This window comes from Mus musculus, chromosome 16 (genome assembly GCF_000001635.26).
Source record: "Mus musculus strain C57BL/6J chromosome 16, GRCm38.p6 C57BL/6J".
NCBI classification, from domain to species: Eukaryota; Metazoa; Chordata; class Mammalia; order Rodentia; family Muridae; genus Mus; species Mus musculus.
Genome location: NC_000082.6, coordinates 90,660,024 through 90,679,336, shown reverse-complemented (window position 1 = coordinate 90,679,336; position 19,313 = coordinate 90,660,024). Strand labels below are relative to the sequence as shown.

Sequence of the window (19,313 nt, the reverse complement as noted above, 5' to 3'; positions counted from 1 at the left end):
CCCTCACTGGGATACTGAGATGCTAAACTCTTCTGCTCACTTCCTTCTCTGTGGCCACCATGAACTCAACAAAGCTCCTCCCCTGCGCTATGCCATGACGCCCTGCCTCACCACAGACCCCGCAAGAATAGAGCCAAGAGAAATGAATCCATGGGCCATATTTGCCATTTCTACCTGAATTTGATTTATCACAGCTATCCTGCCATGGACAGAAAGCTGATTAACCCGGGTTACAATCTTGTTCTTGCAGAGGACCCAGGTTCAGTTTCCACTAATTATGTAGGCGCCTGTAACTTCAGTTCAAAGGGACATGATGCCCTCTTCTGGTCTCCTTGGGTATTGCATGCACAAGATGCACATAGATAGGTGGAGTCAAGTACTCATACAAATAAAGACTAAACAATAAGGAGGGTTATAATGTAGAGGCTCTTCTTGGGTTTGTTCTAGCCACTACCTTTTCTCTAGAACAGTGGTTCTCAACCTTCTTAATGCTGCAATACAATTCTTCATGTTGTGGTGACCCCCACCCCCACGATAAAATTATTTTGTTGCTACTTTGTAACTAGTTTTGCTACTGTTATGAATCGTAATGTAAATATCCGATATACAGATTATATAATATGTAACCCTTGTGGGGTCGCGACCCACAGATTGAGAAACATAGCTCTAGAGGCAATCACATTTAAGCCCCTCCCTAGGAATACTCCAGAGACATCTGTGTACACACAGGCACACACATGCATAAACATACACATTATCCAAAGAGCAGCACATTACACATAGTGCTGTGCACGCCATTTACTCCCCATTATCTTGGAAATACTCCCATGTCAGCGTGCAGTACAAACTCCTTTTTAACAACAGTATTGCTCACACCTGACCCCATTTGTCATCAGTGGCACAGCCTTTCATTTAGTGATGAATACTTGGGTTGCTTTCTGGCCTCTTTCTGGGTCAAACGATATTGCAGCTAATATACTACATTTTTATGTGTGTAAGCCCATCTACAGGGTTGAACCCTACAAGAGAGATGACTCTGCCAAGAGGTTTGTGTATCTCTTTTAAAGTTTTATTTATTTTATGTATATGAGTACACTGTCTCTATCTTCAAATACACCAGAAGAGGGCATCTGATCTGTTACAAATGAGTGTGAGCCACCATGTGGTTGAGTGGGAATTGGATTCAGGACCTCTGGAAGAGCAGTCAGTGCTCTTAACCGCTGAGCCATCTCTCCAGCTTGTGTGTATCCTTCTTCTTTGTGTAGAGTGAGCTGAACTGCCCGATTCATACTCTCATCAGAAAATGAACGCTCCCACCAGGGAAGTGTCTATCCAACAGCATTCTAGTCGGCTCCCCAAAAGGAACTTAGCAAAGACAGGGTTTATTTGGCTTACAGGTTACAGTCCATCATTGAGGGCAGCCAGGGCAGGAGCTCAGGCAGGAACTGGAGGCAGGAACTGAAGCAGAGACCATGGAAGAAATGCTACTTTTTGCTCTGATTCCAGCCTCATGTCCCTACTTACCTGCCTAGGAATGGCACTGTCCATAGTGGGCCCTCCTATATCAATGAACAATAAAGACAATGTCCTAAAGACACGTCCCTAGGACCATCTGATAGAGGCAATTCTTTAAGTGGGGGTTCCTCCTCCCAGGGGTGACAAATTGACCACCAAGATTAGCCATCACCCCCAACTTCTGGACACACAGAGCATTATATTTTATCTCTTCTACCAGTTGGTGGGGACAAGCTTGTAGACCCAGACTAACTCAGAAGTTAGAAGAGTACTGCCAGCATTCAGTCCCAGAAGGCCTCCCGTCTCGTGTCCTTGGCACAGCTGAGACCAGCACACTGGCTTCCTGTTTGTCCCTCAGCTCTCCTGGAAGTGCAGCTGTGTGAGTCATTTCTCTGGTTCCCTTTTTAACAGCGTCCTCCGAAAATTGGATGAAGTAACTCACAGCTGGGAGGGTAAAGCCTGGGCCATTCGAGGACAGGACTGCGGCCATGAGCTGCTGCAGGGTCCCGCTTCTCCCCGAGAAGTAGGGCGAAGGCATGACTGCATTTTCAGGGCGCATTACAGCCGCGCCTTCTGATCTCTCTGCCTCTGACACTTGTCAAGTCTCTCCCAATAATCCGAGTAACAACATCCTGTAAGGGGAAGTCATCCATCGATGTAGAAAAACAACCTGTGCCAGGGTGCTTTGATGTTAGTTTTTTCCCCCTGACTTGACTTGTCACATTACACAGATTTATGTCCCCAGTACCAACTCAATCCGCCTGGACAAACAGTTCCCAACCTACGATGGTTCAACTTCATGATTCGGCAACTTCACCATGGGGCAAGGAAATAGTCTTTAGTGGAAACCACGGTGGCGAGCTGACAGCTGCATTGCTAAGCGATGGTACAGAATAACTGTGAGGTATGTATTTGGGGATTTAGCCCCTTGTATACCAAGAGCACCTGTGGTCCGAATGTGTCCATTATGCTAAACCCGGCGTGTGCAGGATGTGCAGGCATGGGACTTTTTTTTTTTTTCTTCTAGAAAACAGAGGTAAAGAGGAAGTCTTGGGTACTAATGGATACTTAGTCTCAAAAAAAAAATTAAGTGCTTTGCTAAATGCAGGCGGAGATAGAATCACATAGTTCAAGGTATGTCCTTTGTAAGTACTTGTCTGAGTGCTCTCTTTCCTTTCTTTCTGGGATGCTTGGTCAGCAAGAGGAGATGAAAGCAAGCCATGTGAAGCCTCTAATCTCTTGTCCAAAACAAATCCTAGCTGGTGATTCCCATCCTGGGTTGCTTGCCTAGGCTCTGCTTTGGACGCTAACAGAAAGATGTATGTAGGGAAGGAGCTCTGAGGGTCTATCCTCGGTTACTGCAGGTAGTTCCAGGAGTGGGTCCTGCTAGTGAGGGGTGATACCTGAGGTCCCAGGGGAGGGTTGTAGCTTGAGGTGTGCCCCTGATTTCCTGACAAACCGAGAGGGAGAGGAGTTGTGTCATCTGGTGGCAGGGTCACATCTTTGCTTTTCTCTCATTTCTCCAGTGACAAACCCTGCCCGTTGGTTGGCCTGCCTGGGATGCTGACCCACTAGACAAACAGATATTAGGATGAACTGAGATACCTCAGGAGGAAGGCTTAGAGGGCTCTCTTCCTCCTGAGATTCATTTACTTGATAGAAGACACAGATATTGGTCAAGTAGGTGGGGGATAAAGCTTGGTTAGAGGGTAGAGGAGCTGTTGATATGGCAAATCAGCAGTGGATTGCATGGGTTGAAGGGTCTGCACTCTGGAATAGCCGTGGTCTTCCTCCTAGTGCCTCTGCTGACAACAGGAGAGTCACACTGCCATTCTTTCTAACAGTCAAAAAAACCTATACATTCTCTCAGTCACCCATGCAAACAGCTCAACTCCCCAACATTGTCCCAAGTAACCAATACATTTAATTTTCAGAGAACCTTTGTGCTGTGACCTCATTGAGAGGTGGACTGTCCAATCTGCAGATGGACGAATGCTGTAGTTTGGATGCATCCTGTCCTGCAGGTTCTTGTGTTTGAACACTCAGGCCCGGTTGGTGGTTCTGCTTTTAGAGCGCTATGGAAACTTTAGGAGGCAAAGCCCACCTGGAGGAGGTGGGTCACTGTGGGGGGGGGGGTGAACCTTGAGGGTTTATAGCCCGACTGTGGCCCAAAGTCCTGTTCACCCATTACTTCCTACATCTCCTACCACAGTGGCCCCACTATAAGAGGCACATAGTGTGGGGAGCCGCCCTCACGTTCACCGTTGCAAGATGGCGCTGACATCCTGTGTTCTAAGTGGTAAACAAATAATCTGCGCATGTGCCAAGGGTAGTTCTCCACCCCATGTGCTCTGCCTTCCCCGTGACGACAACTCGGCCGATGGGCTGCAGCCAATCAGGGAGTGACACGTCCTAGGCGGAGGATAATTCTCCTGAAAAGGGACGGGGTTTCACCATTCGCTCTCTTGCTCTTGCTCTCTTGCGCTCTTGCGCTCTGGCTCCTAAAGATGTAAGCAATAGAGCTCTTGCGCTCTTGCTCTCTGGCTCCTGAAGATGTAAGCAATAAAGCTTTTGCCGCAGAAGATTCCGGTTTGTTGCGTCTTTCCTGGCCGGTCGCGAGAACGCGTGTAAGAACATAGGTTCGTGTGCTCACAGATAAGCATGGGGGATAGGGGCGATCAGGAATGTTAAACACACCAGGTTTTCTCTTCAAAGAGAGCAATGCATCACCTGTTGTCCACCCAGAAGGCTGGGAGCAGACATGGTGACTTCTGTGTCACTGAGACCACCCCAGATCCCTTATCGTGAGCTTGTCAGCCAATAGAAACCATCTTTATATAAAGTGTCACATGTCATCAATTTATAGAATGTATCTTTATGGGAGATGCCGCACGTACCTTACACGGAGTTCAGTGTAATTGTGTCCTAAGCTTTGCTGTGTACATGGGATTGAGTTAATTATCACCAAACGGTGCTGTTTAAATACACCTAAAATAAACAAGTTGGGGTCAGACTCTAGAAGTTGATCCAACACTGGCTACTGAGTAGTGTCAAACTGAACTATCTTCTTACTCCTTTCGGTTACCTCTGTTGTTGTGGTCTCCAAGATCCTGACACCACCATGCCTTCCTCTCCAGTAGAATTATCCTCTCAAACTGTGAGCCCAAGAAGATTTTTTTCTACCTTTAAATTGATTCTTGGTGAAAGCAACGAGAAAAGTAGTGTCGGGATGCAGCTTAGTGGGAGAGGGTTTGCCTAGCGCACAGAAGACTCTGGGTTCGATGCGCAGCATCAGAGAGAGAGAAAGTAACAATACAGGGGGCAGAACATGACTCTTGCAAACCCGACCGTGTGGCTCATAGGTCTTTGAATCTGGTTTGCAGATGAAGTGTGGGAGCGTTTGGAGCTGTGGGTGAGAGAGGCCCCAGAATTGCACGAGGAACTTACGGGACCACCGTTGTGGTGGGAGTGTGGAGGACTGAATGCCTAGGGAAGCAGACAGCGGAGGTCTGGGTCTTGAGGCTCAGGAGGGTTCATAGGGAAATGAGGGTTCTGTTGGGAACTGGGCCAGAGACATTTCGTCTTACATTCTGATACAGAGTGTCTGCAGACGTTCTCCCACTACACGGAGAACCCGAGTGAGGCTCCGCCTCCTGTTCTGCTTTCGAAGGGGGCGGGGCATTTGTTAAGCAAACCAGTCTATGGGTTTGGGACAGAACGATCTCAAAGGGTCCATTTAATTTATCGCGATCATAACACTATGTAAACTGGCAAAAGCTTCCTGAAGTGCAGCCCGTCTCCAAGAGCAGGCCTAACGTCCTGAGAGTGCTGCCAGGTTTAACACTGGGTGGGTGAGTCTTGGCTTTCAGAATGTACTGGTGCTGAAGGATTCGGCTACAAAAAACTCTTAAAGCCATACTGTAGTAAACGAATTTCCTTTCTGATGCTCTGGCCTGCATGACCAAAGTGTCTCGTTTTAGACAGAGAGCTACAGTGTGGAGAAATTTGCTGGAAAGCACTCACTACTGGGTCTGAGAACTCGGCCAACAGCCACATCTTTCCAGCCATTTCTAACAAAGGGAGTGTGCTGACTGCTTGGCGCCCTCTTCTATGGCAAGGGACACCTGGTGTTGAGAAATGCAAGCACATGGCTCAGCCTACAGAGGGCCCTTGATGGAGTTATAATTAATGTGCCATCTGCCACCTTCAAGATTTAGTGGCACAGAAAATGCTCACCTTTATGACGAGTTCTGAAAGAAGAAAGAGAAGGTCAAAGTTCCTGGCACGTTTGAGGGTCACAGAACGTTGTCCCTGGGTTGCAGATAAAACCCAGGGCCCCGGCAATGCTGGTACAGTGCCCTATTGCTGAGTCACCCACCCTGCCCTTAGAATCTGGAGACCCTGCTAAAAACAAACCAGGAAGATTGTCTTCAGAAAAATGCATGGCCACAGCTCTACAGAAATGTCGGTAAGCAAGTTCAGGAGTATGAGGAGGGGATGGTGAGAACAGGAAGACATGAATTCTGGCACAAGCCTTAAGCAGTGAGGCCTGGCACTCGCTGGGTTATGTGGGAGTGGCTGTCCGATTCCCCGGACCCACTGCCAAATGAAATCACTGGGGTCCTTGGTTCAAAAAGTACTAAGACTTTTGAGAGGACAGTAACAGAGTATGGAACCAATCTTGGGTCCACCCCGATGCTCAATAAGGAAAAAGCCACAGTGAACTCTCAGGTATTTCTAAAGCCATGGCCATACCAAATAGAAGTCCTCCTTCATAAGTGTCTATGACCTTGATACCTTGGTATTACAGTGCTCTTTTATGTCTCAATATGAAGCTCATATTTACGGTAGATTAGGGGGAAATAAAGAATGTGTTATGAAGTTTTTGACCCCTGGGAAGAGATCATAGACTCTTAAAAGGGGAAAACCACATGAAGATCATATATATATATATATCAAAAAAGAAGACAACAACAGAACCCAAATAAACAAGTGCAGAACACCCAAAGCCACTCCATGTCCCTCCCTCCTGATCTGACACTGATTGTTAAAGTCTATGGCTGCCCCTCACCACAGACAACTGTGGACAGACTGTGGACAACTGGACAGACCATGGACAACTGGGATAGAATGGCAGAACACAACTTATTTGTCATCCGACCACGTATCTTGGCAGGTGGCTCTATACAAAGCCACCTGCGCAGGGCTGTCTCTCTAAGGAGAACATAAAATATGATCTCTTTAACACCTTTATATTTATTTTAAAGTTATATTCATCACCTGCACAGCTATGAAGAAGACACTTTCTAAGAACTGTGAAACATAGTTTGTGTCCTTGACTTACCTCCCTGCCCCCACGTGTCTTCCTGGGACTTTTAACCCCAGAACAGTTCATCCTGTCTTTACCATCATCTTTCTAGGTGAAATGCTGACCTGCAGTCTGGGGAGTGTCCCATTTCCACCATCTGCTGGCTTTGACAAAGACACTCGTTATTTGTAGAAGCTTGATTTTTTTCTTTTCTTTTCTTTTTTCTTTTTTTCTTTTTTTTTGAACATGCCTCACATCTTGGTAATTTCCTCTGTGGTTTCCAAGATAGAAACTATGAACACCATGTTCTAGGTCTTCCTTGCTGTTGAGAAGTAGCATGGGATTTAGGCCTCACCCACTAGGTGCACATCCGCATTCAAGAATGAGTCCATGATGGAAGGGGAGAAGGAGAGGGGCCATCCTGTGGCCATGTGTGTCTGGTTTGTGAGTTTGGAGGGTAAAGCCTCCACCTGATACACGGTCCAGGTCTCAGCTGTGATGTCTTGGCTGCCCTGTGGGTTCTGGGCCCTAGGACTGGGAGGAAGATTCACAAGTGTAGCCTCCTCAACATGGCTAGGAACTTCCTGATATCCTCCAATGATGTCATGTCCTGCTTTATAAAGCCCCAGTGGACCCTAGAGCTCCACCCTTCAGACTGGCAGGGGCAGCTAGGGTCCTGTCTCCCTAACACACCTCTTGAAGTGTGATGTCACCATCGGTTTTGATCACTTGTACAATGTTATGATAATGTAAGTATAGTTTAGTGTTGAGACAAGTTTACATATTATGTGTAGCAAGGTGTTAAAACAAGAGTCCTCACACTTCCAATTCCACGATGAAACTCCAGGAGAGATGCAGATGATGTGACCATCCTGGGGCAGGTCTTGCTATAGAGAACCCAATCATCAGATTCTGTCACGTGTTAATTAGCTTTCTGTCAATGTGAAAAAGATCCAAGGAAAACAACTGACGATAGGAAAGGTATATGTGAACACTCAGAGGTGTCCATCTGTGATTGGCAGGCTCTGTTGCATTTAGGTTTGTGACGTGGCTTTCCTGGAGGAGGAGGAAAGCCATTGGGAAGTTAAGAGGAATCTCAGAAGGGGTCCAGGGCCAAGATAACCCCCCCCCCCAGAAGCTCACTTTCAGCTGTCTGTAAACCCACTGGCTTCCCATGGTCTGCTCAAATCCTGGCTCCATCAATGGGTTACATCATCAATTAGAGCCCTCATGGTCAAATCCGCTCTGAAAGTGTCTTCATAGACACAACCAGAAATGTTCCTATTCATGTCCTAGGGGTCTCGTGACGCAATCAGATTGATAGGCAAAGCAAGCCATCGCAGGCGCTCGCCTGGCTACCCGGCTGTAGCCTATAAAAGACGCTGGAGGAGCATGGGGTTGGAGATGGGGGGAGATTGTTAGAGAGAACCCAAACACCAATTATTCCACTCACAACATCTCTCAACAAGCCTGGGGAGTTAGGCTTTCATGGGTGCCACCTGATAGAAGTTTGAAGGGCCTAAGTGACAGTGACAGAATCACTCTTAAAGAATTCGAAAGCTTGGGGCTGGAGAGATGGCTCAGTGGTTAAGAGCACTGACTGCTCTTCCAGAGGTCCTGAGTTCAAATCCCAGCAACCACATGGTGGCTCACAACCATCCGTAATGAGATCTGAAGCCCTCTTCTGGAGTGTCTGAAGACAGACACAGTGTACTTATAATAATAAATAAATAATAAAATAAAAATTGAAAACTCTGAAGGTGAGGGTCCGAGTCTTGTGGGCAGCGTAGGGTGAGAGTATCTTAGTTCTCAGGACAGGGACAGGTTACTGCCCAGGAGCTCAAAGAGGAGTAGTCTGGGGTAAATCACCATTGAATATTTACCCAGATGAAGAGAATCACAGTGAGACCCCCAAGAACTGCCTGAGAACAGCCTCACTTCATGAAAGTCCTCACCATGGGTCTCTTGTCACTCCACACTCTCATTTCTGACCTCTTCTTCCACCTCCAGGGACCAGAGAACCCTTGTTCAACACTCTGAGGGCAACTCTGAGGGTTCAACACTCCAAGGGCAGCGGCTGGTTTAATGCCCCAGAGGCAGCCTGCTTGCTTCTGTAGTATTCTTCAAACTGAAGTAAAATTTAGGCTAGCAGGCAGGTCTGGAGATTTTAGTTGCCAGAATGAGACATTTTCTGATTTTTGATGACAAGAGAATATCTCATTTTCATAAGACAGACCCCTTCCCCAACACGCACGAGTGCATTCTGGAATTTTCTCAGAACTGCATTCAAATGGGGCTCCGCAAGTTAGAGGCAGAGGAGATTCAAAATGAGTTTGGTTTTAGTGCAGGAAGTTTATTTGTGATGTGAGCCAGAACAACGAGACGAAGAAGGAGAACCTCTTGTGAGGGTGTGTTAGTGAAGCTGCCGAGGGAGTCAGAGATCTACTGGAGTTGGAAAGATGTGCAGTGATCCCCATTGTTGCCTAAGTGTGAGAAATTGTGTCATTAATTTTCCGACAACACTTCTAAAGTTGTTTTTTAATTACACATGCATTGTGAGTTTAATATACAAAGAACACCCACCTGTTTCCTTCCCCATGAAACCTTTACTTCTGCCCCAGAGTGAGCTGGTGCTTCTCTTTCTCTTTCCCGTCTTCCCTTTCTTCCTTCTTTCCTCCCTTTCTTTTTGGTTTTTCCAGACAGTGTTTCTCTGTGTAGCCCTGGCTGTCCTGGAACTCACTCTGTAGACCAGGCTGGCCTTGAACTCAGACATCTGCCTGCCTCTGCCTTCCGAGTGCTGGGATTAAAAGCGTGTGCCACCACACCTGGCTCATTTCATCTCTTTCATCACTTCAATAGAGTCTTCTAATTATCCATCTTTCTACTTGCCACTTTACAATGTTGCAAACATGTCCTGTAGTTGATTCTTTTCCTTCCTGCTCACTCTCAGCGGGACAGAAAACTCATGCTCCAACTACTGCTCCCATGATGCTTCTCTTCTGCCTGTTACTTCTTTCTTGAGTTTCTCTTCTGCAGGAACGAACCCATCTATCCCACAGAGCAGGCCCTTGTCTTCCTAGTTCTCCACTCATCTTTCCTTTGGGAGGCAGAGGCAGGCAGATTTCTGAGTTCGAGGCCAGACTGGTCTACAGAGTGAGTTCCAGGACAGCCAGGGCTATACAGAGAAACCCCTGGAGGGTAGGTTTTCTGGGTATGGCTTTTCCCGGAGCTAGCAGGATGGCTCAGTGGGGTAAGTGTTTACCCACAGCCTGGGTGCTTGAGTTCACCTCTGGAATCTGCGTAAAGGTGGACGAAGGGAACCAACTCCATAAGGTTGACCTCTGACCTCCATATGGGTGACTGTGGCATGTGCCCCTACCCCACTTGCACATGCACATGCTCACAAGCACATGCACACACACAGAAAAAGAAAATTTCTTTATCCCATCTTTATATGAGACTAGCAACCTAGTTGAGTGTGTATCTTAGGTTCAATATGTTCTTAAGCAGGATTTTAACCCTGAAATTGTTTGTTTGTTAAAAGATTTATCTAATACACACACACACACACACACTGTAGCTATCTTTAGACACCCCAGAAGAGGGCTTCAGATCCATTACAGATGGTTGTGAGCCACCATGTGGTTGCTGGGAATTGAACTCAGGACCTCTGGAAGAGCAGACAATTCTTAACTGCTGAGCCATCTCTCCAGCCCTGTTTTTGTTTTGTTTTTGTTTTTAAACCTTCTTAGGATAGTTTCAAGAGTCAGGGGTCATTCATTCTAAATAATGTGAACTGATTTTTTCTCACCCCCTTACAGATGTCCATATTTTAATCTCCGGAGTCCTGAAATTTCACTATCGGAAGGTGTCACTCACTTTAGAATCCGGGAGGGGATGTCTGGTTCCTTCACCTGAGGATCTCAAAACCTCAAACCGTTGGATGTATTTTCTCTTCAGAATCTTGAGGTTCTGGGAACAGGAAAGGAAGAATGCAGTCCCACTATTTACACAGAGATGTCACTTGTCGCTCGGTACCTTCAGCCTGGTCCCCAATCTACCCTGAGCTTATTGAGTTTTCTGAGAAGAACATCTTTGTTTCAGTACCCTGGAGAACAAGACTCCCTGCCTCAGGTCCAGGAAGCAGTCGGGCACAGACACTTTCCACGCCCTCTCAGCTGAAGCCTGCTCCCACTTGCTGTGTTTCCTCTGCCTCCTCTCTTCAGACATCTTCGTGGTTCTGTGGGAACTGAGTTAGGTCTCTGTGTCTACCCTGCAGCCTATCCTAATTTTTTCCTTGTCTTAGTCAGGGTTTCTATTCCTGCACAAACATCATGACCAAGAAGCACTTGGGGAGGAAAGGGTTTATCTGGCTTACACTTCCATACTGCTGTTCATCACCAAAGGAAGTCAGGACTGGAACTCAAGCAGGTCAGAAAGCAGGAGCTGATGCAGAGGTCATGGAGGGATGTTCTTTACTGGCTTGCTTTCCCCGGCTTGCTCAGCCTGCTCTCTTATAGAACCCAAGACTACCAGCCCAGAGATGGTCCCACCCACAAGGGGCCCTTCCCCCTTGATCCCCTTGATCACTAATTGAGAAAATGCCCCACAGCTGGATCTCATGGAGGCACTTCCCCAACTGAAGCTCCTTTCTCTGTGATAACTGCAGCTTGAGTCAGGTTGACACACAAAACCAGCCAGTACACTCCTCATTAATTATGTTGTTTTTTTAGGCTTTCAAGTTTCCCTCACTGTCGTTTCCATAGAGTCTTTGGGAAAGTGGGAAATTTGTGATTGATGCATTTCACTAGTGTGGTGGTTTGTATATGCTCTGCCCGGGGAATGGCACTATTAGAAGGTGTGGCCCTGTTGGAGTAGGTGTGTCACTGTGGGTGTGGGCTATAAGACCCTCATCCTAGCTGCCTAGAAGTCAGTCTTCTCCCAGCAGCCTTCAGATGAAGATGTAGCTCTTCCTGCACCATGCCTGCCTGGATGCTGCCATGTTCCCACCTTGATAATGGACTGAGCCTCTGAACCTGTAAGCCAGCCCCAATTAAATGTTGTTCTTTATAAGACTTGCTTTGGTCATGGTGTCTGTTCACAGCAGTAAAACCCTAACTAAGACAACTATTAACTAAAAACCAAGAGACTTTATTAGAGAAGCGTTATTCTTGTTTATGATACATACACAGGGAATCAATAAATCTCATTCCATTTATGCTGCTCATTCCTATTCTACCTCCAAATTTTCAAGGGGAAAAGGGCTCAGAGGATGGTTTAACCATTAAGAGCACTTGTTGCTCTTCTAAAGGACCAGGGTTCAATTGCCAGCACCCACATGGAGGCTCACATCTGTTTGTAACTTCATTTCCGGGTATGTGATGCCCTCTTCTGGCCTCTGTGGGTACTAGGCACACACACAGATGTACATGTGCAGGCAAAATACCCATAACCACAAAAATAAAGAAAAAGAAAAATAATTATGAAAAAGGTCATTTAGTCAACCAGCAAATGCTAACATGTACAGCACCCTAGCATGAGTTAGCTGTAGGGAGCCTCTGTCTTGCTCAGATTAGATGTCTCCCCTTTATCCTTAGCGCAAACCTTATGTAGCTTTCAAGGGTTTCCTAAGCTATGCGCTTTGCTTAAGTAACTTGTGTGTCAGTGTCACAGTGTGTGCGTGTGGGAAATGTCACGTGGCAAAGATGGTTGAGCTCCTACCCAGCATCTGCCCTTGATTTCTTCTTTACCAAATTTTGTTCAGGGCAGCAATGTGTCCAGATTTAAAATTAAACCTCTGTTTTCTAGTCTCCTTATAGACAAGCTCCACGTTTGGATAAAGATGTGGAAGCTGGAGTTCTGGGGAAGGACTTATGGAAGGCTATCATAGAGTACGCCAGCAGGAGTCATTTGCCCTTTGCCCTCCTCCTCCTCCTCCTCCCCTAAGAGTGGATGGTGCTACGTGCTGGAGTGACCACCCTACCAGTGGGCCAGCATGAGGCTGGATGACTAACTGGAAGACGGAAGGCGAGCCTCTCTTCTGAAGCTGCAGAATCTCCCAGTCAGACCCTGTATTCTTGTTTCCTGGTTTTTGGCTCCATGAGAAAACAAAGCCTCTAAATATATTTAAAGTGCTATTTAGTCACATTTTCAATTCCTTGCAACTGAGTGCAACCCACGCCGACACAGATTCCCTGGGTCTGTTGTGAGTCTACTCAGTTCTGTGTTCAGAGAGGGTGAGGAGAAAGGGCAGGGGACCCCTCCATGGGCACCATTTTTCTGTCACCAAGTCGATTTCCCATCTTCTGGCTTCTACAGTGTTACCAGAGGCCATTCTCCAGTCTCAGGGCTCTGCTGCATGTTACACATGAGACAGGTTAGAAAAGAAACCCCAAGACATCATCTCCCTTCTTCTTTCCACCGGTGGGAGCGAGCATCCACCCTTTGCTCCCTGATCGATGGGGCTGGCATGTAAACTCCCAGCTTCTGCCTTCTCCAGCAAGGTAATTCTAAGATAAGTTCCCCACTAGCTTCCAGGATACCACAGTGGCTCTCATTGCCTGTGGCCCTGCTACAGGATGGTCTTTGCTGGCTTGCTTTCTTGCTTTGCATCAGGTCCCCATAACCTCACCAGCGGCTGACAGAGTTACTTCTGCACTAAAATCTCAGGATCTGCTCCTGGAGATCCACCCTAAGGCAAGAGAATGTACTGTGCTTTGCTTTACAGCACAAACTTGAAATGTGATCTTTGGACTTCGACTTCTGGCAATGAATGCCTCTTGCAGAAGTAGTGTTGCAGGACCCCTTGCCTGTTAGTCTTTTTATTGAGTCTTTTGCTCTTCCACAATTCCAGATCCCCACATATCAGACTGGCAGGGAGATGTGTTGGTGCAAGTCCCAAGATGGTGGACAGATAGATGGGGTTGCTATGGCGATACAGACAAAAAGCAAGGAGAGAAGCCACCAACACTAGATCTGCCATTTACAGTCTTTGCTGAGCTGTATGTCTTACCAGTTGAGGGCTGGTGCTATCCTCTGGTTCTCAGAAGATAACTGAGAGTACCTCAAGTCACACTTCCTGATTAAGAATGCTTCAAGTAGACAAAGAGATGAATTTGTTACAATTTCGAGACTAAAGAATGCATATGAGAAACGCAGCTAGATCACATGCCACTGAAGAACAAGACGAATTCAGTCTAGTTGACAGATCTAGTGACTTCAAGTCTTGGGATGAAGTGGAGTCAAACCCATAGGCTGTCTAGATTGTTCTATGCTGCACAAAGACACACTTGTGTTCTCAAAACAGAGGCCAGGGATGCTACTACTTATGAGCCAAGGCAACCTTATGTCTGCTTTTGGACATAAAGTTTTACTGGATCACAGCTCTGCTCATTTGTTTGCATAATGCCCGTGGCTGCCTTTGTGCTGTAGTGGGAGAGCTGACTGCTTAAACAGAGGCCTCAAGGCCTGCAGGGCACAAATAGTTGCCATGAGAACTTTATAAGGAAAATGTACTGACTCTGCTGTAGGCAAGTATCGAACCCCCACCCAAAACCTGCCCTTTCTTTCAGTCTCAGTCCACTCCTACCATCCCAGTTCAATCCGTTCTCCTCCAGTCCCTGGAATGCTGCTCTAAGACTTCAGTGTGTCTAGAAGTCATGTAGAAGCCCATTGTTAGACATATAGGCTCTAATACAGCACCTCCAGGGTGGGGCCCAAGATGTCAGTCATCTCTGACAAGCTACCTGGGCACGTGCAGGCTGCAGGGCTGAGGTCCACACTTTGAGGAACAAGACTGTGGATGACTAGAATCTTCTTATTAATGTTATCATTGTTTGGCATTGCCAGACAAAACCAATCCCTTCCTGGACTCTCTACTTTCCCCTACACACCCACCCACCCACCCACCCACCCACACAAGCACAGAGGCATTCGTGCACATACACTTGCATGCACACACCCGAATGTGAAACCACAGACTCCCCTTCCAGTGAATTCTGTCCATTTCTAGGAGAGGCATCTCAAGGGTTAAAGAGCTAGGAAGCCAGCAGCCGGAGGCATGCCAGGACGCTAATTAGACTCCTTTTATATATATATATATATATATATATATATATATATATATATATATATTTAGTTTGCTATTAGATAATGCGCAGCACCTGTTCACTAGACAGAACTGCTTTTAATCTCTTCTCGTTCTCTTTCTTGGCTAGGCAGCAGCAGACATGTTGTGCCGCATGAGCAATAGACTTAAAGCCAAATAAAATAGCCATTTCTCTGGAACTGGAAGCACAACGGGCTGAAAACAAGTGTAGCTCAAGCCATGCAGGAAGCACTGGTGGAGAACACAGCGCTGGTGTCCAGCGTTCACCTCCCGGAGAGCAGTGCAAGTCTGGGCTGTTTTCCATCTTCTTGCCTTGAAGCTCCAATACATCTCTGAAATCTACTTCCCACCCCCAGGATGAGGAGGGCCAAGTTACAAGAAAGGTTCCCTTTGCTGTGCTCTCATCAGAGAGCAGGCAGACAGCCTCACAGACGTGATCTAAATAGCTCTAATTTTGATGTGATTATTTCATCAGCTTGAAGTTGCTCCAAACATTCATTCACTTTCAGCCTTAGGGGTCCGCAGACCTTTTCCCCAGATGTTTCAGGTGAACCAGAAACAATCAGACCCATTCCCAAACCTTTCTTCTGGTCCTCGGGCTTATTCTCTGCCTGAAAGTGGCTGGAGCTCATGGACGGATGTGGACATTCAAACTCGAGAATCGCACAAGACCTGTAGATGGACAGCACATGTCAAAATGGTATCCACCTGGGGGGCTAGCCGGCAGAATCTCAGGGCTTTGTCATGGGGTTAATTTCACTGTAACAAGGAAGTGCTTCCCTGTGAGGTCTTTTTTGAACTAGCAAGGACAGACACTGTGAAGAGAACACTCAGCTTTGAAGATTTTGTCCTTCCAAACGCTGGTCCAGTGATAGCTCGGTGCAAGAGCCATTCGGTGGCTTTTGAGGTATTTAGCACAACTCAACGGTTTGCAACAGCAGTGCTTTTAGCAATTACACCTGTTCCTTAACAGTTTTGTTTATGTATATAATGCACTGCTCTTCGGCTTCTCTCTCTCTCCTTCTCCAGTCCCTGCTTCCTCCCTTCCACCTGTTCTCAAAGACACAATGTTCTTAATACCTTTAGCTCTTTGCTGTTCCCCCTGCCCCTTCCAGAACCTCAGGCTAGCCTGACTCAAAACAGAGAGGTCCGGAGGAGACAGGGGAGCCTCAATACCCCAACTCTGTTTTCAACAAACTTAAAGAGCACATTGTCAGTTTACCAAGAGGCTTTGCACCACATCAGTTTACGGCATTTGCCACGTGGGAAACCCATGTTAATTTACACCATAGAGTAGGTTCAGGTTCCCCCTCATCTAGACTAGTCAGAGAAGGATCCTGGTTCTCCTTGCCTGGAGTTAAGACGTTATAGATGACAGGTCTCTATAATGGGAAGTAGAAATGTCAAACTTTGTGTCTGTGTTCTATGCCAAGGTTACACTGTTGCAAGTGTACTAAGGGTGTCAAGCTTGGGAAGTGTTAAGATGCCTCTGCCTGCCTGCTTGTCTGTCCGTCTGTCTACCTCTCTACTTGTTATAAGGTACTGGACCATATAGCTATGGGGCTTAGGGCACTGAAACCTGTGGCTGGCAGGTTGTGCTATGCTATAAGACCACCATACTTTGAGCTAACCTATGGTTCGCTCCTGTCCACACCTGAAGACTCCAGAAGCGGGAGAGCCCGTGGGAAAAGCCACAGTCTGAGTCCCTGTTCAATGTCAGGAGAAGATGGGCGTCCTGTATTCAATGTGACACCCCGTGCTGAGGGCATCTGGCTTTATTCAGTGTACTGATTGCAACATCAGCCCCCAGCTAGCCACCCAGACAACCCCAGAACACAGCTAACGCACATCGGACCACCCGTGGTCTAGATAAGGTCATCCGTAGAAGTCACCTGCACACTCAGCATAGGGGTTTGAGGCTCTGTGCTTCTAATTAAAAGTAAATAGTCTCACAGTAGCCTCTGTTCAAGGGGAAACCACCTTGAGACTTTTGTCAGAATGTTCCAGAAAAGACACTGATTGATCTGGTTGCGACAAAAATGCTCATCTCTGAAAGACCTACTAGGTTTTGTGACTGGTCAGTTTGAGGCACCTGCTGGACACGGTGCCAAGGGAGGGGGAGCTCTTGCCCGGGGACACAGACTCTACACTGCTTCAAATTCCAAAGGCTTGGCTACAGAATCTACATTTTCATTTCAAACATCCTCTACCTGGAATTGAATGCTTTCCTATAATAGCATACATATGATAAACCCTGGAAGTAGTGATAATGCCTGTGTCTTTGAAACCAACAAATAAAAATGTGTATGTATCACATTATAGTGAAGGCAAACTTCCCAGAATGACATCACCCGTTTTTATTATAGCTTAGAGTGGAGTAATTATGAGACCTGACCCTGTGAGTTAAGCATTAATAAAGGAACAAGAAAGCTAGGTGCCATGATGTATACTATAATTCCAGTACTCAGGAGGCTGAGGCAGGAGGATGCTGAGTTGAAAGTCAGCCTGGGTTGTATATAGAAAGACTCTTGATGAAGAGAGGGTGGGAAGGTGGGAGAGGAGAGAAAGAGAGACAGAGACAGACAGGCAGAGACACAGGGAGAAAGCGAATATAGGAAGGAGAAAAGGAAATATGAATTTCTGAGGAAGGGTGCTGTCTGGGGCAGGTGGGTGGGGGGAGGTGACACTCTTGTAAGGGAGGCATGTGGCCTCACACATGGGGATATAACTGCACCTGCTGCCAGGATGCGAGTGCTGTGGCATTGATTTATCCTGTTCCGTGTCCACTTCAGCGCCTTTCAGATCTCAAAGGTTGTTGATTGAGTGTACTCTGTCTCTTTCAACTTTTGGCTGTCATCAGAGAAATCCGGTATTTTGAACAGAGAGTTTACCTTTTAGGTCAAGGGTCTCTAAAGCATTGCTGTCATGTTGGGGACAAGAGTTTGAAGCTGGGGGTGGGCCTTCTTCCCTTGATGGAGAAGGATCTTGAAGCTGGGGACTTGAAATGGCCTGCTATTGGTGGGTCCTTCTCTGCCTGTTCTAGATGCACAAACGGGTGTTGAACTTTGGTTTTCCTAAAGATAGTTACACAAAATTGGTGGCCTCTCCATTTTCCTGTACAGATATCAGGAGGACCTCCATAGAAAACAAGTGAATTTCTCTTACTTCTGGAGAGTTTAACCATACTTTATTTAACATTCAGTAAGAGTGACAGGGTTGCTGTTGTCACAGCCTCATCTCCCAACACTGCTTTTTTAACTCAAGTGATTTTACCCTGCAGCCAGCACTGGACAATGCCAAGAGAACCAACTGGCAAGGGGACAGACTGCCAACCATGTACAGGACAGAGGCAAGGATGTCACCAGCTAGACTGTACAGGACAGCTAAGACTTTATCAGATGCCAAATATCAGTGCAGTCATGTGGAGAATCCATTCACAGTTTGAGGACAAAACTGTCACTGAACACCTGCAGAGGCACATGCTAAAATATCAGACAAAAAATAAAAGCAGTGATAAATCTGAAATAAGGAATGGTAGAGAAGTTAGAGCTGAGAATAGTAGTCCCTTAAAATGTAATACAGTTCTTAAAGAGAGAATGGTCATTGTCTTCCACAGATTTATATTCTCTCTCTCTCTCTCTCTCTCTCTCTCTCTGTGTGTGTGTGTGTGTGTGTGTCTGTGTATATCATCTCATCTCCTTATCACTATTATCTATCTATCTATCTATCTATCTATCATATATCATCAATCAATCATCTATCAGTCAGTCATCCATGTATCATCTATCTACTTATCTATCATCTATCAATCAATCATCTATATGTCTATCTACATATAATTTATCATCTATGTATCTATCTATGTATCTATCTATCTATCATCTATGTCTTAGTTAGGGTTTTACTGCTATGAACAGACACCATGACCAAGGCAAGTCTTATAAATGACAACATTTAATTGGGGCTAGCTTACAGGTTCAGAGGTTCAGTCCATTATCATCAAAGTGGAAATATGGCAGCATCCAGGCAGGCATGTTGCAGGCAGAGCTGAGAGCTCTACATCTTCGTATGAGGGCTGCTAGCAGAATACTGACTTCCAGGCAGCTACGATGGGGGTCTTAAAGCCCAGGATCACAGTGACACACCTATTCCTACTCCAACAAGGCCACACCTTCTAATAATGCCACTCCCTGGCCTGAGCATATATAAACCATCACCATTTATCTATAATCTATCTATCTATCTATCTATCTATCTATCTATCTATCTACATATCTATTTGCCTATCTATCTATTTATCTTTCTACTTATAAAGTCAAGGAGAAGTGCTTGCACTTCAGTGAAAAGGAGCAGGATAGCTCTTCTGAGCCCCTGTTGACATTG

General features: G+C 46.3%; 1 long non-coding RNA gene across 2 annotated transcripts; it reads left to right on the top strand.

The window, feature by feature from the left end:
* The first annotated feature begins 1,872 nt into the window (after window positions 1-1,872).
* Window positions 1,873-3,825, top strand: Gm36169. Of its 2 annotated transcripts, XR_385041.4 has the most exons (4): window positions 1,873-2,419; window positions 2,543-2,649; window positions 3,450-3,628; window positions 3,728-3,825. It is a non-coding gene; the product is annotated as a predicted gene, 36169 (long non-coding RNA). The 2 variants fall into 2 exon arrangements; XR_876236.3 differs by lacking the exon at window positions 2,543-2,649 and having other exon boundaries at window positions 1,874-2,419.
* Window positions 3,826-19,313: the final 15,488 nt, after the last annotated feature.